General features: G+C 47.3%; 1 protein-coding gene across 2 annotated transcripts in view; it reads right to left on the minus strand.

The window, feature by feature from the left end:
- Nucleotides 1-24,485, minus strand: part of LOC125694708 (uncharacterized) — a 55,680-nt gene that overhangs the window by 7,453 nt on the left and 23,742 nt on the right. Inside the window, exons 4-8 of one of the 2 annotated variants that reach the window (XM_048948299.1) lie at nt 10,517-10,691; nt 10,283-10,407; nt 10,065-10,209; nt 9,120-9,284; nt 4,714-4,949 (exon numbers count right to left, since the gene is read on the minus strand). The gene's annotated coding sequence lies outside the window, so the exon portion shown is untranslated. Of the gene's footprint in view, nt 1-4,713; nt 4,950-9,119; nt 9,285-10,064; nt 10,210-10,282; nt 10,408-10,516; nt 10,692-15,629; nt 15,649-24,485 lie in introns of those variants that run through there. The other variant, XM_048948300.1, reaches the window with a different exon arrangement.

Consider the following 24,485-nt stretch of genomic DNA (forward strand, 5'->3'; position numbering starts at 1 on the left):
GGGGTGTTTTTGAAGCTTGCAAACCTCCAACATGAGGCTCAGGGCAGCAGGACCAAAGCTTGCAAGAGGTGCACCCACAACAAGCTCCTGTTAGGCAAGGAGCTGTGGAGTGCACTGTGCTGGCAGTGGGGGAAGGATGGAGCAGCCCTCATCGTTAGCTTCAACAAAGCACACATTTTTCTGGCTCTATAATGCACTTGCATATTTTAACTCCTATCTTCTGTTCAGCAGCTAAAAAGAGACTTTCATTCGCATTCTGGCTGCTGCGTCGCCGTCCCCATTCGTGGGCTGTCACACAGGAGCTGATCCTGCAGCCCCATAATGGAGGAATTTGGGGTGCAGAGATGCCCTGAGCCCCTCTGCAGGCAGGTGGGGTTCTACAGGCTCCGGGTTTTGCAATCCTGTCACAGCAATGCTGGCAGCAAGGAGGGAATGTGAATCAGCACCGCGGCTAAATTAGCTTTCTGCCCACAGCTCGTCCCAGGAATTCTCACAAACAGAGATATATTTGTATTCGGCAAAAGAAGGACGGTAGGAAACTATAAATGCAACCCATCACCCACAATTAGAAATAAGAGAGAGCAGGATCATGAGAAACTTTCTATTTTCATGTCTTTTCGCATAACATGCTTGTGTGCATGTATGTATATTCATATATTCAAGGACTGTTTTAAAGCTATGGAGTATATATCTACATATACAGTGCATATACATACATATTTATCTATCTTTATCTACACAGAAATAGAGAGAGAGATAAGTGCAGATATAGAGACAGATGTAGACGCAGACAAGATAGAGGTAGAGATGAGACAGAGATAGAAAGATAGACATAGATGTAGATTACGAGATACAGAATGATAGATGAAATCATAGAATCATTAAGGATGGAAAAGACCACTAGGATCATCTATTCCAGCCACCAACCTATCACAGAAAGGATAGATACACAGAAGCAACCCAAAGAAACAGAGAACCTACTGACAAAAAAAAACTATTTGTTTGGAAAGTGTGGGAGGTGAAAGGTTTCTTTAAGCAGATTTAAAGCGAAAACCATTAGTGGAGCAATGTTCATTCAGTTCCTTTACTCATGACAATAGAACAAAATGATCTAATCTAAGCAAAACTTCTGGTTTCATAGCAACTACGAATATATATATGTATATATTTTTGGTGGGGAAATATAATGCAAATCAGTGCTTATGTACATAAATTGTAGCTGCCTTATTTCCTGTACTCACGTCTGTTGAAACAATCTTAAAATACAATTTAACTAAATGGCTTCCTGAAAAATAACAATAATAATAATAATAATAATAATAATAAAACCACTCCAGTTTTAAAGTCCAAAAATATATTAAAAAAGAAGCTTCTATGATTAAGTTGTTAAAAATAATAACAGTGTTTAGCTTTTATGTAACACTTTGCATGAGAGCTCAGATAACTTTCTGAAGACAATTGGATGCATTAGCCCTCCTCCAGCTCTGAGAAACAAGAGCTATTTCCCTTTGGAAACCAAAAATAAGGTTCCAAGCCATCGTCTAAGCTGAAGAGTAGACACCTGCACTAAGGTCTCCATCCTGAGGCTATGATGCCAAAGATGAATGGTGGCAGGTCCCTCTGGCCTCTAAATTTGGGTGAAAGTCACGGAATCACAGAATGGGTTGGGTTGGAAGGGAACTTAAAGCCCATCCAGTCACAATCCCTGCTGTGGGCTGTTGCCCACCACCAGCACAGGCTGCCCAGAGCCACATCCATGGCCTTGGGCACCTCCAAGGGTGGGATATCCACAAGTTCTTTGGGCAGTCAGAGAGAGTATCCACATCTCCTGTGCTGTGCTGTAGCTTGGTGCTCTGGCACCCAGCAGACCCCAGGAGCAGATCATAGTTTTAGAAACAAAAATAGAAGTGAAAGCTTGCCCAAGGAGGTTGTGGATGCTCCATTCAGGGCCAGGCTGGATGTGGCTCTGGGCAGCCTGATCTGCTGGTTGGTGACCTGCACACAGCAGGGGGTTGGAACTGGATGAGCGTTGTGCTCCTTTGCAACCCTGACCATTGGGGTCCTTTTCAACCCAGGCCATTCTATGATTCTATGATAAATTTATCACACAGAGGTTTTAGCCTCAATCTTCAGACACGTGCCATCAGCCATCTCTGAACATGTGGTCTTCAGTCCAGCTAGGGAGGTAACAATCAAAATATAGGTGAAGGGGATCTAGACGAGTTGGATCATGATTTTTGGGCAGCTACATAACCAACCCAACATCCCAATCAATGAAGAATTTGGCCAGTTTAGGTTTTGCCTTTAATCTTCTTCATTTTCTGCAAAATAAAGACAACCTTTCCTGTGAGGCAATTAACTCTTTGAATTTCCAGGGCTGTTTTATCAGCAATTCCTCCTGCAGGCTTCCACTTCCAGAGTTTCCCTTCCCCAAGTGGAAAATTGGAGGAAAAAAAAAAGAAAAGAGGAGTTTCACTGCCTTTCCCATATGGAAAATGCTCCTGGAATTTAAACTCCCTCACTACACTTTAAACTCTTTCTTTGTTTTCCTGTCTCTGATGAACAATGACGGAGAAATGTTATCACACAATATAAAATATTAAACACCTGTTGTAAATATTGAACTATATACAAATAGAGCCTGGCAAGGATAATACTCAATACATTGTTTACCTTGCTACTGATTAATATTGGAGATTAAAATTAATACTCACATAATATAAACATCAACATGCTTTTAGTGTGCAATTAAGCTGAACGATTTCATCAGCACAAAATGTTCTCATCCTTGCTAAACAGGGCAAACTAAAACCCAAGTTGGCCAGAAAATATTACCAAAACCAAATTCCCTGCTGCAAGAGATCTGGATTGTAAAAGATGCTTTTTCCACTTTGGAAAATCATTTTCCCAACCTGGAAGGGGAGCATCCTCTGGTCTTCTCCACCGCAATATCCATCTTCACCAATACAACAGAGCCATGAGAGCCAGCAATGTTTTCTTTCCCATTAAATGGGATGAGTTACCACAGTGGTTGGGTGTGAAGCACACTGAGTTGCCCTTTGGCACGGCTCACCGCTGTTGAGATCACAGCTGGAGTACCATGGGAGGATCCAAAGTGGGCAGAGCCCCACAGGTTGAAGGAAAGATGATGAAAACAGAACCCAGTGAGGAAGAACTGAAGGAAAATGGGGAAAAAAGAGAGAGGGGAGCCTTCTCAACGGTCCTCAGAGGCAGAATGTCCCCTCAGAGAAAGGAGTGCATGGTTTTCCTTGTCTGTGATGGGTAGGATGTGACATGGTGAATCAAAGTGCAGCACACCTTGGGTGACACTTGAGGAAACCTTCCTAATGACAGGGTTAATTAAGGACAGGTAATGAATTAGCTTGGGAAGTAAAGGAGTGCAGCACTGGAAGCAGTTAAGAACAAGTTAGGTAAATGTGTAGGAGCAACGTAGAAAAACGTCCATCATTTTTAACCAGCAGGAAACATGGTGTGTTTAATGCCATCAATTTTCCCCAGTTGTCCTTATCCCTCTTCTGATGGATTTTAGCACCTGGGAGCTAAGAGGTGCGTTGGCTCCCCAGCAAGCTCTGAGAGGCCAACCTGCATGAGTGCAGACCAAAGCAAAGAGATCCCATAACCCAAGGACAGTATTGCTCCACCTTGAGGACCCACGCTCAGTGCCTCTGCAGGGAATGAGTGAAGTGTAAAGCCAAGAAGAAGAAAATGTGGGCATGTAATCAGGTGGCAGCACGCATCCTGGTAGATGACTGCGGTGATAAAGCACAGCATATGTCCCAGCTCCGATGTAAATCATCTTCAAATGACATCGTTACGGAGCATCTGAACATACGCCGGTCCTTATGCTTTCTTCCTCCTTCCTACACACTGCCAAGCTCTAAATAGCTAAACATGGCTAACCTCTGACATTGCATGGAAAGGATCTGCTGCATCCCCGAAGCTCAGAGATTGCTCATCCCACATCTCTTGCTCACCCTCAAGAGCCAGACGAAGGCCATGCAGTGGGTACACAGTGCACAGGAGACACCTCATGCTCGCTGTATGGCTTTGGATGCTCTCTGCCAAACTGCAAGGGGTCTGGTGCCCAGGCATACAAAATTTGCATTAGCAACCCAGATGATTGACTGAAGAGTGCATTACAGTAACTCTGGGCTGGGAGGACTGCAAGGCGTCTGGAAGGCAGACGACTAGCGACGATCTGAATAAATTCACAGTGATAATTTGGAAGGAGCTAGACCAAACTTGGAGAAGTAAAGAGCTGCATTTGGGATGGATAACTACACCAGACAAACTGGAGAACAGCTTTTGGGGAGGTGTGAAATCCCAAATAGAGCCTGAGACTGTGGTGGCCCAGGGTGGATGCTGACGAGCAACCAGATGCAGTCAGCCCACGTTGGGAGGATTAAAGACTCTTTCACCATCCACTATTAAGGGAAAAATAAAAAAGCAAATGTTTTTTACCCATTACATTACCCAGAGATAATAATCACTGGGTAAGTCCTGCTGCAGGTTTTACAATAAGCAGTTTCACATCTGTGATCAGACACCAAAAAGGGGCTCCTGGGGCTGATCACAGCTCTGTGGCTGCTTGCCCTCACGTACCTCTGACCTCCTGCATCTTTCTAGAGATGAGATTCTCTTATTTTTATCCATTTCATAAAATTTCTGCAGTAAACACATATTTTGCTGCACCTTTCCTGGAACCGTTGCATGACCTCATTCTTCATTCAGTCACTGTTTTCCATGAATTTTTGCAATGTTCTTTTCCAAACCACTCCTCTGGAGCTGGCTTTTCCCTCGGGTGGGTCCCTCCATCCCAGCTGAGGGCTGGGCATGGCACAGGGGAGCAGGAGTTGTTCCCTGAGCAGGCACCGTACCTATTGTTCTCTGCATCCGCTGCTGCCACCAGGGGAGGAAATCAGCTTTATCTGAAGCAAAGAAAGACATCAATTAGGAAAGTTATCAGGGAAAATTTCCTGGCAATAGAGTAGCAACGCACGGGAACAGGCAATGCAGGCAGCTGCGGAAACAGCCATATTTTTAAGAAAACAGATGTATGGGAATGTTCTCCATGTGCCACCTCTTCCAATTTTGGCACTTTGTCCAACTGATCCCACTCTTCTTACACGGTTCCCTCCTTCTGACCCCAGCACATCACTGGTACCTCCTGGCCTTACCCTGACTCTTAGAGGTTCTGGAGGACATTTGGGTGAGGGTGGGCAGCTTGCCATCCTTTGGGAGTTGATCTCAGCTGGGGAAGGTGCATGGTGGCAACCGCTACAAGCCCACCCCATGAGGCTGCTTCTTTGCCTCCATACTCTGTAGCCCACCCAAGCACCATCCACGTAGGGAGCCCTCGCTAATGGGAAAACCACCTGTTCCTCCTTTGCAAGGAGAGAAGAAAAAAAAAAGAAAAAGAAAACAAGTCTTTTTCTTCTGCTAGCTCCAGCAAAGCAAACAAACCAGCCACCCCAAAAGTCCCTTGTAACCAAATTACCCCTTTGGAATAGAATGGGAGAGGAGAGGAGAGGAGAGGAGAGGAGAGGAGAGGAGAGGAGAGGAGAGGATGCCATGTGCTGCAGATTGGTACAGAGCAGAGCAACCCTCTCAGCTGCCCCACTGCTTAGGGAATTGGGAGGGGTTCATATTTATTTATGTGCTGGAGAAGAGGGGGAGTACTGAATGATGAGATCTGGTGCTCACTTGGCACCAAGAGGTGCCTCACACCTCTCAGTTGCCAACAAGCTGCTCCTGGCATACTCTGCTCCCAGCATCCCTGCCCTTTCTGTCCAACATCCCCATTTCAGGCTGTATGTTGGGAAAAATTTATTCCCTGAAAGAGCAGGGATGCAGTGGCACAGCTGCCCAGGGTGAGGTGGGGTCATCATCTCTAGGGGTGTTACAGAGCCATGGAGATGCAGCACTGAGGGATGTAGGCATGGTGGGGTGGGCTGGGGATCTGGGAGGGCTTTCCCAGTCTGAACAGTTCTATGATCCATCTGCTAGCAAGCCCATAACAGTAACACAAGTGCTCCCAGATTACACCGTATGGAGGAGCATCTCTCCCCTGTGTCAGTCAGTCCCCGGTATCCACATCCATCTCTCCATTTCGACCTCATGAATGTATGCTGCTTGTTTCCAGCTGGCAAAATAAATATGCCCAGTGCCAGGCTGAGGCTCCCTGGGGCCTTGCAGGGCTGCTTGGGAGGCTCACATCGGGGAAAAGCAGTGGCAAAGAGGCAGATTTTGGTTACTGTGCTTGTGTTTGAAGTTTCTGTAGCTACCAAAATGCTCCCATGCACCACTTTTGAGTGAAGAAGGGGGAAATAGCACACATCAGAAAGGGGTTTTGATTTCCGTACTTAAGCAGTTCTCACCTTCTCCATGCCCCTTTCCAGGTGGGACATCTGGCTGTGTTAGTGACGCTTCACAGAGCTCAGGAATCAAATTGCAGGGGCAGATGCCACACAGATTCCCTGCAGATCTGTGGGCAATGGTGGCCAAGGAGCTCAAAATCAGCTGGGGAGCAAACAGGCTTGTGGTCCTGGGCACCAACACTGTGTGCTGCTGGGCATCCTTGCTTGGAACCTTTGGAAACGCAAACCCTTTCATTTTTTCCTCCCTTTTCCTTTTTACATCAATCCTTCTGCGTGTACACACACAGCATGCAATGGATAACCTTTAAGTCAGTTGTATTTCTGCTTTCTGATATTAGGTAATCCAGCCTGGAGAGCGGGAGAAAAAGGACCAGAGGATGGATAAAAAGAGGAAAAACCTTCCAAAAGCACCCCTTTGGGCCCTGAGGCCACCTTTGCATTCTGCTTCCCGCATCTGCAGCTCACTGCAAAATGGTCAAATCTGCTTTCCTTCTCAAAACAACGAGCCAGTCTTTTCCTTGCATTAAGGAATAATGCACGCTCTGTTATACGCAGTGCTGAAATTGCTCCGGGGGGACAGAGGGGTACTCAGGCCAGGGATGATGGATTAGGTGTGAGGACAATTTCCTCAATGGGGTTCAGGTATTTGAGTCCTAGCAGTAATAGGACCCATTTTGTTTCAGGATTGAGGTGTTTGTGGAGTTGTGCTATCTAGATCCAAGGCATTTCTTCTTCTGCCAACCACTGGGACGCAGCAATCCACAATGATGTGCTCACATCAGACTTTTTTCACATTCTTGAAACAATGCAGTTGCTTTTCCACCATGCACACACATGCGTGCACTGAGGGTGTTGTCCCTCAGTACTTACAGAATAAGAAAATGAGAGGCTCGTTTTCACACGAGAAGTCAGAGGTTGGGTTCGCACAAACATCCAGAAGTTCAAATATTTTCCCAAAGCTGCTCTGAACTTTGCATGACCTTCCTTGGACCAGAAATGTGAAGCAACCAGTGTTCCCCGGGAGATTACCAACACGTCATGAATCTTGCAATGCCTGCAGCATCACCAGCAGAAAAATACTCTCCCTGCAGCATCCAAGTGATCTTGGTTTCAGCTGCTCACCAAGACCAGGAGGGCTGGGCTCTGGGTCGTGGTCAGATGGCAGAATTGCTTTGGATGGCTTCCAGGTGGATGTAACCAGCGAGATGTGGCCAGCAGGGTGAGGGAGGGGATCTGCCCCACTGCTCTGTGCTGTCAGACCTCACCTGGAGCACTGCGTCCAGATGGGAAGTCCTCAGTGCTGGAGAGACATGGACCTGCTGCAGAGCAAGGGCTACTAAAATGGTCCCAGGGATGGAACATCTCCCTACAAGGACAGGCTGAGAGCTGGGGCTGTGCAGCCTGCAGAGGAGAAAGCATCCTGATTTTGTTGTAGGTATCCCTGTTCACTTAGAGGAGTTCAACCAGAAGGTCTTTACAAGTCCCTTCCAACTCAAATGATTCCATGTCCATTATTCCATTATGTGGCCTTCAGGCCTTTCTCCACCCATCTTCAAGAGCCAGGACACTGGAAGTAAGGAGAAATTTTCTTCATGGAGCAGAGCCACCTGCCCTGAGCACCAATTTGCCAGCATGGGTGGCCATCACCAGGACACTGTGGGAAACCTGAAGGTGGCAAATGCACACCATACAGTTAACACTGCTATTCTTCAGTTCCTGTCCTGATTTATGCCTAGCCTGCTAAATGCTGTGCGCACATCCAGCAGTGGCACATCTTTATCTTTATTACAGAATCAGTCTCTTCCTGCAGGAGGTAGATGAGTCAGTGCTGAGCCCAAGCACTGTGTCCTGCAGATATCCACAGGGTAACAAACCACCCAGAAGCAGTAATGAACACAGGCGTCCTGGTGGACATTTTCTCTCTGCTCATTGAGATCACATGATATTTCATGACATTAAGATCACTCCACTTCTTTACTCTATCTCACCAACCAAACAAAGCTCACTACCTCAGGCCAGTGTTTTAGTCATAAGTTGCTTAACAGCATGCAAATATTTCTGCTGTTGCCCCTAACAAGCAATTTGCTACTTTTGCTGTTGCCCAAAATGCCAGAAGATTAACAATCTCTCCCCTGGGTCCACAAAATGTCCTTTTACCACTGAAACTAATTATGCTGTTAACCACTAATGCTGCCGGAGGAGAGCTAATGAGTTGCGAGACGGTGGGTGTTTTTATCACCCATGCACAAAAAGCTACAGCAGTGCAATGTGCAGCACCAACAGAAAACTTCTGCAGTGGCCACGAGCTGCCTTGCCAAAGAGAAAACCACAGAGGAGGAAAAGCCACTGCTCTGAAGCACCTTCCCCTGCCCCCATCACCTGCAGTGCCATGGAAATGGGATCGATGGGATGCCCCATTGCTTTAACACCCCCAGGGTGCTGTCATCTTTAATGCATTAATGTTGTTAAATCCTTCTGAGATCAACTGGGAAATGCTGTAGGAGAGGCATTTTCGAAGACAGCCCTCACCAAATAACGTCTCCAAGATCCCCAAGCTCAAGCCCAGCCCGCCCCCACCATGCTCACATCACTCAGTGCCACATCTCCAGGTTCCTTGAATACCTCCAGGGATGGTGATCCTACCACCTCTCTGGGCAGCTGTATCACTGCAGCACCATTCTCTGTGAGAAGCAATTTCTCCTAATATCCAACCTGACCCACCTTGGTGCAACCTGAGGCCATTCCTTCCCATCCTAAAATTTACTATAGGTATTGGTAGTACTGTCAACTTTGCATTGGACCTTCCTTTTCAAGCAGTCAGTTTGGATTCTTTCTTGTCCCCACACAAGCACTGGTGAAGAATTGCTCCTGGGAGCAGACCTGGAACTGAAGAGCATCACCAAGGCACTCAGCACAAGCATTTCCAGTGGTGGACACCTAAAACTCTGCAATCCTCTTTGTGCTCACTGTAGCTATAGGATGTTAATAGATATTCTTGGTCACGTTCATTAAATCTTGTGGAAACGTCTCCATCCATGGAGACACCCAAGGCCAGGCTGGACAGGGCTCTGAGCACCTGATGGAGCTGTGGGTGCCCCTGTTCACTGCAGGGCGTTGGACCAGATGGCCTTTATAGACCCCTTCCACCTCAAACAAGCTTAGCCCAAGAAGGAAGCAAGACAGACCCCAGAATGAACCCTAGTAGAGAGGGTTGCACAGACACACCTGCACACTTTTCAGCTCCCTGTCCATCCTCTACCATGATCAGTTTGCATTCCCACCCACAATTCACCGAGCATCTCACTTGTCCCTCAGCAGGTGATTTCCCTGCACATCACCAATTTTCAGCCTATGAATTCATGGCATTAATTATGCTCACACCAAAAGCAGCAGCTTCACAAAGCAGCCTGCACAGCTGCCAGCCTTCCTGCCTGGTTCATATAACTCCTCAAATCCTCTGCATCCAACTTTCTACACCTTTTCCAGCTCTACTAGTTTGAGGGTAAGAACATTTTTGTGTTGTATTCTTTGATGGATCATTCAAAGGCTTTCAATAACTACATTTCAGATTTGTAACCTTTCCTGAGCACTGCCTACCACTCTTGTTTTCATCTGGGACTTTCTGCTGCTCAAAAATTCCTTCATAAAAGTATTAGTTCATGGCACCTGAGTTGAATTCATGGCTGGAAATTGTATCCTTCTATGTGTTTGTAAGCTTTTTTCTGCATCTGGCACAGGCAGACAGCAGTTCTTTGCATCCTGGGGAGAAATCGCCTCTTCAAGAACATCCTTTCCATTGTTATGATGAATTCTGAAGGAAGAGAACAAAGCATACAGTGCAGGCAGGTAGGAAAAAAGGGGGTCAACACACATCAGAGACTTACCCAGCTCTGGCAAACTTCTGGATGTGGAACAAGGAGCATTTGCAAGGAAGATGCTGCTGAGGGAAAGCTATTTTCTCGTAGGCTGCATCTCCTTTTGAAAGCACACTGGTCCCATCCCACGTCAGCTGGGGAGCAGAAGGTGAGAGCCCAAAGGGGAACCCAGCTGCATCCTCAGGACATGCTTCCAAAATGGGCTCAGGAATCAGCACCTGCTCCACCACCACAGATACATACTTGGTGTTTCATGCTGACATTGATTTGTCATCTACCAGTGCAAGTGTCTCCTGGGGCTCCTCGGCTACCAAGTTTCTGTGTGTAATCCAGGGCAAAGAGCATAGATCTCATGTTGGAGGCTGAAGACTTCTACATCTTCTGGGTGAGGTTTTAGCCTGGGCCTGAGCCTCTCCCCCTGAGGTGAAGGGAAGAAGGAAGAGAAGGGGAATAGCGTGCTTTAAACATTCAGATGCTTCATCCCCAACATCAAATCCCTTCCAGGGATCACCATTCCAGGATGAGGAGCCAAAAACTCATCTCAAACCAGAAGCTGTAAAGGTTGCAAGGGACGTGACATGCTCAAGGTGGGACCTGCATCTTGCTAAGGCCTTCTTAGGTATAGTGGGCTCTCATGCCTCCACACAAACATTCTGTTCAAGGAATGCTATCAGGATAAAAAAAAATTGGTTCTGGAAAAGGGACAGTAGTTATGCATTACATTGCATACACCCTGTGTCTGTGTGCTGTTTATTCTGTTCTCCACTGGCAGCAAATGTAGAGGGACGGAGATGCTTGACCACATAGTGAGAGCTTTTAGAGCACATGATGGTGAGCAAACCCTGCAGGCAGCTGGAGCTGAGCAAGCCCTGGCTGAAAAGGATGAAGGAGAAAAAAGAAAAAAAAAAATCGAAGCAAAACTGATTACTTTTGGCTGGAGAAGTTTGTTTTTGTGTCTTCTCTGGAAAGGGAAGGAAGGGAAGGAAGGGAAGGAAGGGAAGGAAGGGAAGGAAGGGAAGGAAGGGAAGGAAGGGAAGGAAGGGAAGGAAGGGAAGGAAGGGAAGGAAGGGAACGAAGGGAACGAAGGGAACGAAGGGAACGAAGGGAACGAAGGGAACGAAGGGAACGAAGGGAACGAAGGGAACGAAGGGAACGAAGGGAACGAAGGGAACAGCATATTTCAAGGATGAGGAGGGGAGAAATTCTGACAAGCTCTCTTTCCCTCTCTCTGGCTAGACCCAAGACAGCTCAGACCAGGAGCAATGCTAGTGCACATCCTCAGACCTGCAGGAAAGACATCCCACCCCAGCCAGCTCAAGCTTTTAAGCCAAAACTCCCACAAGGCAGTGTCACTTGCTAATGGGAAGCAGATCAGAGACTCGTGGGACCACACTGATGCCCGTACATCTCAGCCCCTATGCCCACCTCCAGACCATTTCTCCACCACAATGAAGCCCTTCCTCTCCTCACTCCTCTTTTCTTTCTATCCCAAGTCCCGTGGCCCAGTTCTGGCCCTTGGTCCAGAAGGTTCTTCCTTGTTTCATTTGCTTTCCCATTGTGTTTCCCCTTCAGTATGTATCCTTCCAGCCCCAGACGCTTGTTTGCAAGGTGCCACGTTTCTGATTGCTGTCATAAATCCTTAAATCCTTTGGGCTGTCTGGTTTGGTGTCCTTGCCCATGGCAGGGTTTGGGACTGGGTGAGTTTTAATAATAGAATTATAGAATCATTCTGGTTGGAAAAGCCCGCTAAGAACATCAACTCTAACCATCAACCCACCCCACTATGGCCACTGTCCACATCCCTCAGTGCCACATCTGCACAACTCTGTTCTGGAACAGCTCCAGGGGCACCATCTCCCTGGATCACCACTCTCTGTGAGAAGCAATGTTTCCTACTATCCAACCTGAAGGTTTCTTCCAACCCAAACCTTCCTGTGATATCCTGAAATTTATGTTGGATGACTGTGCTCCTCTGACCCTAGCCAGAGATCGGCAGGCTGCTGAACCTGGACCAAAAATGCTCTTTTTTACGTTTATTTTCCCTGGAGTTTTATTTCACCAAGCAAAACACACCCTTGTTTTGGTGGGGGCATTTGTTGGACATAGTGCATGGGTGGGCTCTGCAGGCAGTGGATCATTTGACCAACCATGGGCGTGAGGTGTGCATCTCCTCTGGAATCCTGCCTCTTAGAGCCTGAGAATAAGACATTGCAAATGTCCCACCTGCAAGGAGAGGCTGGTGACACCTCCATGCTGTCTGACACCAGAACTGCACAGCTGTTCCATGGATGTTCTTAGAGCAATTGGTTTGTCTATGCACTAGAGAACTGAGATGGGAGAAAGGCAATTACAGAGGAGCTTGGTATCATATTATGGATTGCTGCTGCTGCTACTGCTGGTGTTATTGCCCTCTTCCCTTTGAGCCTTATTATATGAAAGCCAAACTCTCCTGAAATGTCAGCAGGCACCATGCACTTGAACGTCCAGCCCTGCAGCGCCCTGGAAATCTTGTTGATTGCTGTAGACACTATACAAACACAGGAAACCACAGCAAGCCTGCCCTCAGGCAACTCCCAGCCCTAAACAGCAGCAAACAAGAGGCAGCAAGGGCATCCTTCCACATAACACAACCTAGTCAATATCATAGAATCATCAAGGTTGGAAAAGACATTAAGATAATCTAGTCCAACCACCAAATGTCACAGAATCATCATAGAATGGCTTGAGTTGGAAGGGACCTCAAGGATCATGGAGATACAATCCCCCCTCACCACAGGCAGGGCCACCAACCTCCGCGTTTCATAGCAGCCCCGGCTGCCCAGGGCCCCATCCAACCTGGCCTTGAACACCTCCAGGGATGGACGGGGCATCACAGCCTCTCTGGGCAGCTGTTCCAGCACCTCACCACTCTCATAGCAAAGAACTTCCCCCCTGACATCCAACCTCAATCTTCCCTCCTTTAACTTCAAACCATTTTCCCTTATCCTGCTGTACTTGTTAACCAAGTGGTCCTTCCCTTATCCTCGTTTCAGGGTCTCCATGTGTACTCCTATTTTCCTGTATCCTCAAAGCAAGCTCCCATGTTCTTCATTTGGAATAGAGGAAGGTGCCCCCTTGCACTACCATCCATATCCAGAGCTTGCCACCTACCTTATCAGAGATAAACAACATACCTCTAATAACTCTCTCTAGAGGTATTATCTCTATTATCTCTCTCCAAAGAGAACTAGAGAGGCTCAAGCAGTGGGCCCAGGAGAACGTTTTGAGATTCAACAAAGCCAAGTGCAAGGTCTTGCACCTGAGTCACAGTAACACACCCCCATCAGACTTAAAGAGATTTAGACTGCACAGAATGGAAAAGTTCTTCACTATAAGGTTGGTGAGGCAGTGGTGCTCCATCCCTGCAGACACCCAAGGTCAGGCTGGATGGGCTCTGCGCACCTGATGGGTGTCCCTGTTCATTGCATGGAGTAAGATCGGATGGCTTTTAAAGGTCCCTTCATACTCAATTCTGTGATTCCACAGAAAAGCCAGATTTCTCTTGTTTTTCCATCAAAACCAACTAGAGGATACTTCAGGGCTTTCCTGGAGGTAGCTCGTGCAGAAATGGCAAGCCTGGTCTCCACACTTAAGCACGTAGAGGTACACAAAGAGCTCTACTTTCAAGTAACCTAACTTCACAAAAGATCAGAAGCGCTGGGCTTCCTCCAAGCCACCCCATGGCCAAGATGGGACAAATGGGACCACATCTGCTGTTTTCCAGCCCATAGACCTGCTCATGGTTAACACTTCTTCTGAATTTTTCCTCTTTGTGGGCTGCGTAGCACAGATAATTGTTGACTTCACCCCTCTGTGAGGCGTGGGAGGTTTGAGTTTTACGGCCTCAGAAGACAGAGTTCCACTTGCAGCAGCTCTTGCTGCCTCCTGAGGAGTTATATTTGCTCTTCCTTTCCTCACTGTTTTCCTTAAGCTAAAATAAAACATCCCAGACTGGGGAGGGAAAAAAAAAAAAAAAGAAATAGGGGAGCATGTTTTGCTCCCAGTGTCTGGACAAACATATCACATCCCAAGCCTTAAATAGAGCTAATGGGATGAGTCAGTACAAGCTTGCTAGGATGCTGCAGCTGCAGAAGCTAACAAGAAAACGAGGCAACAGAGCCTCCATGGGGACAGCTGCTGCCTTCAGACTTCTATTTTTTCCCCACCAAAACACAGCAATCGCGTGCAAAGAAGTCTCCCGCTGCGCGCTCCTCCTGGGAAGGTGTGCTCTGCCTCAGATCAGCAGCAATGGTTTGGCCTTTTGGCCATAAGGAGTTTGTGGGTTTTTTTATGCTTGGGTGGGTTTTTCGCTACCTCAGACCACCTCTCCCCAGATTTAACGAAATGCTGAAATGCTATCAAGCGTTGGAATTACATCCTCTGCTAGCTGCATGTAGGGCTGGCTGGTTAACCTGTTGTGTTTTGCATCAGTTTAAGAACTGAAGATGCTGAGATCGTGGGTCCTTCCTCAGGGTGGGCACCTCAGCATTCTCAATAGAGAAAGGAGGATGATCTCCTTGGGCTGCATCCACGGCAGAAGTCAGGGGAGCTTGTTTCTACAGCAGGTTCTTAATCCAGCTTTCTTCTGCTCCTCCCCACATCAGTTTGGATGAACTAAGAGCTAGCCAAAAATACAACCCCGTTCAACCAAAAGGTGTATTTTCTACTACAAAATAAGAAGGTGATGTTGACTGTGCTCCAACAGCAGCCCAAACCACAACTTTCAATACAGCTTTACTTCTGCAATCAAAGTTACCTGTGCAGAAATCACAGCCTCAGGAGACACAGGAAACACTTCTCCGTAGATCATTCCATCATCCATCCTCTAAACCATTCCTGAAACATCTTGCTCTATGACTGTGGCTGCCCTTTTATATTTCTGGGGGGCTTTAATTCTCTTCCAAGCTGACCTTGCAAAAATTACCACCCCCCTGGAAGGAAAGTGGCTGCTTCTAATTTACCATTCGCTTACCACTGGGATTTAAATCACCTGCTTATGGCTGAGTGTGAAGGATGCCCTGATGGCACTGACTCAGCTCCATCCAGGGGGAAAAGCCTGGAAAGAACAAGCATAGCTTCCATCTGTCCCAGGGTGAAGCTATTTAAGGGCAAGGACTTACCCAAGGAGAGTCCCACGGTGATCCCCAAAGTGTCCTGGCAGCCTGCTGGCTGGGTAATGCACATCCAATGCGATAGTAAGGAATAGGAGCCTTCAGCCCATGGTCCACTCCTACTCATTGTATTTGGTGCAGCCTCACAATGTGGTCTTGAAATAAAGTGATCTTTTATCAGGCATTTCCTTCGTGCAGTTGTCATTGCACACCTCAAAGGCCAGGCTGTAAACACGGAGCAATACATCCCTGATCACTAATGCGTTTCCAAACAGTGTTCTCACTTCTCTGCTTTGCTTTTCACAGCTCAGATAACAAAATGCTGATGTGAGCAAATCTAAAATTAATCATCTGAGTGTCTCACAGACTGCCAGGTAAGGAGGGCAGCTGAGAATCCTTGTCTCTGCAGGATGCACAGACCTTCAAGGACTGCTCATCTCCTCGCTCCTCCTGCCTTTCATGTGGGTTTGGATTGGAGCAAACCTCACATCCTCACTCAACTCTTTGAAAGGGTAGATAATAGCAAGACTAGGGGAAATGGTTTGAAGCTGAAAGAGAGAAGATTGAGGTTGGATGTCAGGGGGAAGTTCTTTGCTATGAGAGTGGTGAGGTGCTGGAACAGCTGCCCAGAGAGGCTGTGGATGCCCTGTCCATCCCTGGAGGTGTTCAAGGTTGGATGGGGCCCTGGGCAGCCTGGGCTGCTATGAAATGTGGAGGTTGGTGGCCCTGAGTGTGGTGAGGGGATTGGATCTTCATGATCCTTGAGGTCCCTTCCAAATCAAGCCATTCTGTGATTATGATTCTATCATCCTTACACGTGAGCATGAAGGGCAGAAAGTGGGCAGCTTCTCTGCCCCATGTAGATGGACAGAAGCTGGCAATATTAACAGAATTCTTCCTCTGAAACAGGTTTTGCCCCACCATGCCCCATCCCTATTCCTCCTATTCAAGCAGCCATGATGTTCCAGAGGAATAAAGGGTTTTGCAAAGGGGTTTTCCAGGCCCCAGCATGAGCACTGGCACAGGTACAGTGCAAATCTGCTGGAGTTCAAAGGCACTTTGCATTGACTCAAACCAGAAACCAGGCCAGTTACGCTCTAGGAATCCTTACTGGATTGCAAAGTCCTTTGGGCTATGGGGAATGTTTGAGCTGATAGGCAAGGTTTTGCAAGCAGGGATTAATCTACAAGAGCTGAGAGCTGGAGCTGTAAGCCAGGGCCCTGGCCCAGCATGGCAGGCCTCTTTCATTGCTACAGTTCAATAATTATTTGAACTACGGCTGCGTTTTCCCAGACACTGCCCTGAAAACCCGTAAGGAGTTTGATCTACAGCTTGGCAGAGGGTGTGCTGCTGCCTACCTGCGGAATAACTGCATCTGCCTGCCAACAACATGGTATGAATTCACTGCAGTTTGGGCTGAAATTCACAATATCCTGGCTGCTGAGCACACATTCAGTTTAGTGGGCATTTTACCAAAAGAAAGAAGAGATGCTTTTCCATAGCTGTTGTCTTTTGTTGCTCTGAGAGCACCTTTACTGGAGGTTCTTGTCCCGTCTCATCCAGCCCCTTTCCTCTGGCAATGCCTTCAATCCAGTCACGTCAGTGCCCCATCCCTGCAGACACCCAAGGTCAGGGTGGATGGGGCTCTGAGCAGTGATGGAGCTGTGGGTATCCCTGTTCATTGCAGGGGAGTGGGACCAGATGGCCTTTAAGGGTCCCTTCCAACCCAAACAATTATATAATTATATGACTGTATGATAATATAGTTCCATGATTCAAACTGGATCCCCAAAAATGGAGCTGCTGCTGGGAGTTATAAGCAAATGGAGAGCGTTTCTCCAAGGTCAGCGATATGCATTAGGTTGTGCACATCCAGAAGGGAAGAGGTTCTGGTCCTGGTGACCACCAGCTCCTGGCCAGGCTCCAGGCTGACCATCACCCACATTCCCACAGGTTTCCACCTTGAGAGACGAAGGAGGTGACTAGTAAAAAACAATAAATGTTTGCCAAAGCCCGCCTATCCCCAGCATCCCAGTCCTGTGTAGCCACTTGTAACCCTGAGTATGCACAATGAGAGCCTGAACCAGGGGCCTCTGCAAAGTGGGCAGCTGCAAGCTTGTAATCACGCTGTGGGATGTTTCTTCTGCTTTTGCCTTTCGCAGCTGCTGTGCCAGGACAACTCTCCAGCCATGCTACTCATCCACCTGCGGAGGGCACTTCCTCCATCTATGAGCCACATCCGCATCCAGCATCCTGCTTTTCTATCACACCTATTCCCAACATCTCCCGTTTTCCTATCACCATCCCCTTTTGTAGGATCTTAAAAACATGAAGGTTGGAAAAGACCTCCAAGATCCCCAAACCCAACCCACCTCCATCATGTCCCTCAGTGCCACATCTCCACAGTTCTTCAACACCTCTAGTAACGGTGACCCCACCACTCCCTGGGCAGCTGTGCCACTGCATCACCACTCATTCTGAGAAGAAATTGTTCCTAATATCCAACCTGAAATGGATATTACAAGTGGCTGTTGCATCCTTTCTAAGCAAAAGATACCACAGATGGCATCCACCCATGGCATCCACTGCACAGGCAGTGTCCCCTTGCCTTTGGCATCCCCTTTTTCTGGAGCTGAGCAGAGGTTAACTTTCAATCGGTGCCTCAAGTGTCTTCATTAGAGGCTTCTCTTTGGTCAGAAAAAGTAGTGCGGATTGGATTTGTTTTGTCTGAAACGATAAATCTAAGAGCAGGGAGATCAGCTTGAAGCCTTCCAGTTTGGAGGCCCCTATCTCATAAATTCCTAAAACCCTCTTTTCTCCAGCCCAGCTCGATCCAACACATTTGTTACTAGGCTAAGATCCAGCAAAGAGTTTTATTTTGAGTGCCAACAGCAAATTTTTATAACCACAGAGTAAACCTTGAAATATGATATGTTTAGATAAGCGATGGGAATGCTAAGAGACTCTCAGCAAATTGAATCAAGAGGTGTGAACAGTTCTGCTTAAAGGACATTCAAAAATAATAGCACCAGGGCTGTGCTGCAAGTTCCAGGAGGAAATATGATAGAGGCAACAGTCAGCAGACCATAATAATGCTGGTTGAATTATAGCTCTGCAAAGATGAGCTATAAAGGAGCTAGAGGAGATGCATAATGATCAGTCCTAAGGCAAGGGCAAGCTCCTGGGAAGTTTAGACCCCAGAGAAATGCCCCAAGGCTGCCTAACTAGGGCTGCTTTCACTGTATGCAAGAAGTCTCCTTCCCCTGCACATCCATGTCAAAGCAGCCCTATGTATCCCAGTGCATTTTCTTCCTGCATTGCACTGGAGCAAGTCCTGTGCTTCCAGATGAAACGCTCAGCCCATGCCAGCACTGAGCTGCTCACCAGCTACAATCCTACAGCTCTGTGCTGAGCGTGCAACCTCCCTGCCCAGGCAGATGATGACCTTCTTGGCAGCTCAGAGCCGAACCACAGCTGCAGCTCAGATCCAAGCCCAAGTCCTTGGCAATCTGAGTGCCCCAGGGAGCTTTTGCAGCCCATGTCCTCAATCCCAGCCTCTCCTCTCCTCTCTTCTCTGGGGATTCAGGGTCACCGCCTTTATCTTTGAAGCACCCCACGGTCAGGCTCTGGGCCAGATGAGCAAACCAGTAACAAACTCCATTGGTGGCCATTGCTTTGTGCATGGAGCAGAGCTCAGCTGTGCATTAGCGGCGCATTCTCAGGGGGGTCGTTGGCGATGGGGATGAACTCCTCCAGGAGCCATCGCAGACCTCCCCATCGCGTGCAAAGGGCACTTTGCTCACCTCAGGAAGGCAAAACAACACATTCTCAAATTAACAGGGACAAAGCAACACGAGCGGCTGCTCAGGCTGCCCCAGAGGAGAGGATAATGTGACAAACACTGAGCAGATGCCGGCCACCTGGCTCCAAGCACGACCCGCAGCAAGCAGCTTCATGCTGTAAAATAAAGGCTGGGCTTCGAGAAGCCAATGCTTTCCCATTACACTGATGTGACCAAAAAGAATGTGATTCGGTGTCACTTAACCTCAAATTCAGGTGTACCTCTCATCACGGCTAATACTTCAATGGAAGCCCCACGTTCCAGTGTCAGTGTGATGATGGAGAGGGCTCCACTCCTTCTTTTATAACCAATTCCAGACCCCAAAGCCTCAACCGAGGCTGAAACAGAATTTCTTAGTGTTTTTAGTAAATCCATATCCTGCATTCAGACACAAGGGTGAAGTGAAAGCCACCCAAAATTGCCCCATGCTTGGCTCCAAGATGTAGTGGGATCCTCTTGGTACCGAGCCTCGTGTGGATTTCCATGGTGAATTTTTCAATGGAATGAACCCGAGCCTGGGTCTCCTCTCTATTTTAATCCTGTTCCATCATTCCCAGCAAGAACCAGACAAACAGCCCCAAGAAATGCCTCAGAAAGTCTAGAGGACTAAAATAAATGCCCAGACTGTGGTTAGAGGGGCTGAGCTTGGCCGAGCCAACTTGGACTGGAAAACAAGCAGGCTGTTTTCTTTTAAAATAACTCCAGTGCCCAGAGATGCATAAATGCCATCCCATGGCTCAGAGCTGAGGGGAAGGAGGGAGCAGTGTTGGACAACCCCAACCTCAACTCACTTGAAAGTGAAGCTCCTGTAATCTACACTGAACTTCTTTTTCTCCCTTTCCACATCTTCCCTGCCCTCCTCCTCCTCTCTTTAGGTCTGTATCTGGATGTGCCAAAAATAAGCTCAGAAATCCTGCTTTTGCTGAACTCCAGCTGCCCACAGTGAGGGCTGGGGAGCAGATGTGGGACACGGTGGCTTTGTAGTAATGCAGCCCAGAAGAGTTGACTTTTCCTCCTGCTTTACTGCAGACTTTCTTGCTGACCTTATCTTTGCAGCTGCTGAAATTTTAAAGGTAGAAATAAATCAAAATATGAAAAAAAAAGAGACAAGAAAGCTAACTTTGTGGTTTTTGCAGACCAGTGGAGGCAGACTGTCACCCCACTGATGCCCTCCAAGCCAACACCGAATTAAAAGACTCATGGCAGAGCTGGGCTCAAGGTAAGAGGCACACAGACCTATGCTGGGCACAAAGACAGCCTGATCCTTCCAGGGTGAGAAACCTGGGTCTGTGGATGGAGTATAGAATCACGGAATCACAGAACTGTTCAGGTTGGAAAATACCTCCAGGATGCCCAAGCCCAACCCACCCCCACCATGACCACATCCCTCAGTGCCACCACTCCATGGATCTTGGACACCCCCAGGAATGAGGACCCCATCACCTCCCTGGGCAGCTGTGCCACTGCATCACCAGAAAGATATTTTCTAGAAACTGAGATGAAGGAACAGAGGAGGGAGGAGGAATCTGCATGTCTTTCAAGAGGAAAATGGGATCATTAACCTGATAGATCCTTTGCTGAACCAAGGACCAGTGAGCATGGAAATCACCTTGAGCAACAGCAGGTTTAGCTGTACCATGCATGTCCCTGCCTACCTCTAAACATGCTCTTGTTTTGTACCCTGGATCATAGAATCATAGAATCACGGAATGATAGAATCATAGAATGGCCTGGGTTGCAAAGGCCCACAGTGCTCATCCAGCTCCAACCCCCTGCTGTGTGCAGGTCGCCAAACAGCAGCCCAGGCTGCCCAGAGCCACATCCAGCCTGGCCTTGAATGCCTGCAGGGATGGGGCATCCACAGCCTCCTTGGGCAACCTGTGCCAGTGCCTCACCACCCTCTGGCTGAAAAACTTCCTCCTCATATCCAACCTAAACCTCCCCTGTCTCAGTTTAAAACCACCCCCCCCTTTTCCTATCACCATCCACCCTCACAAACATGTTCCCTTCAAGTACTGGAAGGCTACAGTGGATCTCTGGGATCTCTTCATAAGAGATTCAGGATGCTGGCTGTGGGTTCAGGCTGCACGTCTCACTGGCCTTGCTGGCAAAATAAACTCCTGCTCTTTGTCTGCTATAAATGAAGCCACAGCTGTCTAAACTCTTCCGTATTCTTGGCGGCTCTTAAGAAATTCACACAATCCTTAGTAGTCAAAATAATGAGATTGTCTCCTAATGTGAGATTTCCTTTGCAGGATAAAGTACACCTAAGGGCTGCTGATGTAATTCTCTCATACTAAGCTGATTAAGTGCTGAGGAGTTAGAGCCTTTTATAATTTTATTACATTAGATTCCAGAGATGAAATGAATAGAAATGACCAGACACCGAAGGAGGCAGAAATCTGTGTCCGCAGATTGTAGAGACTATCAATTACATTTGTCCAATATAGCTAGGTGTCTGCTAGAACAAATCTAATAATAGAGCGTCCGTCTGTTTGACAACATGGATAAACTCAGGCTGTTGGCCATTGTACAGCACTAAAAGGAGAATTGCAAGCAGGAGCACAGAGAACAAGCAAAGGTCGTCAGATCCCAAGGATTCATGCTGTCCATCCAAGGGACATCAGTGGCCATAAGTACTACTTAGCGACTGACTGCAGGCTCTTATTACCTTTGCTAATTATCTGTGGTAAAAGATGAAGGTTTGCTGGGCTGAACAGGGGACACATCACAATAAATCCACCATCCCTGCACGAGAGGTCTGAGCTGGATCCAGCTGCACCATAGTTATATATAAAGGTAGTTATTTGGCTGAGATTGGGAAGATAGCCCAGATATCTCCCAAAATCAACATGGAAACAGCAATATCCTTCTAGACACGATGTAGACATGGATTTGACCTTGGCTGGTTTGACTCATTTCAGACTTCCCAATCATTTCAATGGAGTGTCTTACACAAGTCACCTGGGAACGGCGATTATGACTGAGGCTTCTGCTTCTCAAGCTCCTTCCCATCTTCCTTCCAAAGGTTCAGCTTTGGCTGTATTGACCACACGACCTGGTCTGTAATCACTTGACAGGGTGATTTATGCAACTTCCCAACAAAGCAGGCAGTGTGAGTCATGCGACCCAACGTACAATGTGAATTTCAAGGGATATTCATGCACCAATGCTTTAAATTTTTCTCTGGGCACTGCTGTCAGCAAAATGCTCCAGTATTCAGATGAGGGTCCTATGAAAGGTCAAACTGAAATTTGCCTGCATATCTCAACAAATATTTGTGAACAGTTTTCCCCATTATTCCCTAAGCTTCACATGCAGCCCATTTGGCAGAGCGGTCCTTCTCAGAATATGGGGAGGGACTGCAGCGACTTAAAAACAGCCTGACATCAATTAAGGAGCTGACTACTCAAACACATTTTCTGCAAACAGAAGTTTATTTGCTATATATAGATAAATGCTACCAGTGGGCTAATTTGGAAGCATTGTTGATTACCCATTGTAATGAGGCCTATTACATAATTAAAAGAGTTTTCTCCTAACTGCATTTTCCTGCTAATTAACATTTTATGCCATCTACAATGGACACTTTGGGCTGCATCAAAGACATTATTATGCAATTTTATCCTAAGAGCAGCCTATGAATTATTAATTAATATTAAATCTGTTGATTAAAGGGTAATTTGTAAGCAAGCCAGTCATAACTACGAACAAGCTTGGCCTATAAGTATTCCCCTGAAATAAGCTCCAAAATAACATGTACTGAAGAGAAGGTTAAACAAAAAAAAACAACAAAATCCAAAGGATTGGAGAGTGTGAAACATGGGAGAATGGGGCAATTTGTTTATGAGAACCTGTGATGTTTTTCCAGACATTCCATTTGCTGGTGTTTCAATTAAATAGAGTCTTCTAGGATTCTTTGTCACGTCCCAGCAGGATGCACAACGCAGTCCTTGTTCTTTTTGCACTGACCACAACCTGGAAGTCTGGGTCAGAAAGCAGCCATAGGTGGAGCAATACTGGAGGCAGCAGATGCTGGCTGAGATCAGAGACATCCAAAGACACGCGTGTGCTCGTGCATCACCTTAAAACTTGAAACTTGGGGCACGTTGCCTTTGTGATGGTCACTAACACAGGTGCATTTATCTACATAAAGGTTCAGATGATTACGGAATCATAGAATCAGTAAGGTTGGGAAAGACCTCCACAGTCCCCAAGCCCAACCCTGGTCCACCCCACCGTGCCCACTGCCCACATCCCTCAGTGCCACATCTCCATGGTTCTGGGACACCTCCAGGGACAGTGACCACCACTCCCTGGGCAGCTGTGCTAATAACTCACTTTCTGGTCTGACCAAGCTACCAAAATGAGATACTGGGCAACATCTTGGCTTGCTGGAGTCAGGAGCAGTCTTCCTTCAACATCAGCCAATATGTCATCTGAACTGCCCACCAGGGATGACTGTCACTGCACACCAGGCCCCATAAATGTGTTTTCACACCAGCTGCTCCCCTGCACATCAGCTGTGAGGAAACAGGAGGGCTGGAGGAAAACTTGCATTTGGCCTTATTTTATAGGTGAGGAAACAGGCACACAAGGCTGGTAGGACAGGGTTATGGTCCCACTCAAGAGACCAGAACAGGACAATGGAGCAAGTCACCCAGAAAAGTCACTCTGAGGGCAGCAATGAAGGCCAGAACCCTGCAACCAGGGCTCATCCATCACGTGCTGTCCCAGGGCTCAAAGACAAATGCACGGCCCCAACCCCAGCATCTGCTCAGTGCTGCTGCAGCCCCTTTGTGCTCTGCACTCAGGCTCGTATCAGCTGCTTCCTATCTTGAGGTTGGGAACACTATAATTGCAATAGTAGCAATGATAATAATAAGAATAATAATAACAATAATCAAAATAATAATGATCAAAATAATAATAATCATCACCATCATCATCTAACAGCCTGCTGATGTGTGTGCTGTAGCACAGGGAGAGGTAGCCGGGCTGCTTTTTCTCCAACCTGTCAGCCTTGCTTGCCAACACAAACAGGCTGTGGGAGTACCAGGGGTTACCATGACGTAATCAAGCCCTTGTGCTTTAATTATTATTGGGGAAGAAAGGAGGGAGAACATGGGGGTTGTTGCAGCCCTGACCGTGCAGTGGATTGTGATGTGTTTCACACGCAATGTGATCAGAATGCCGTGCAACTCAGCTGAGAAAAGTAGCA

Source organism: Lagopus muta, chromosome 6, assembly GCF_023343835.1.
Source record: "Lagopus muta isolate bLagMut1 chromosome 6, bLagMut1 primary, whole genome shotgun sequence".
In the NCBI taxonomy this organism is placed as follows: Eukaryota; Metazoa; Chordata; class Aves; order Galliformes; family Phasianidae; genus Lagopus; species Lagopus muta.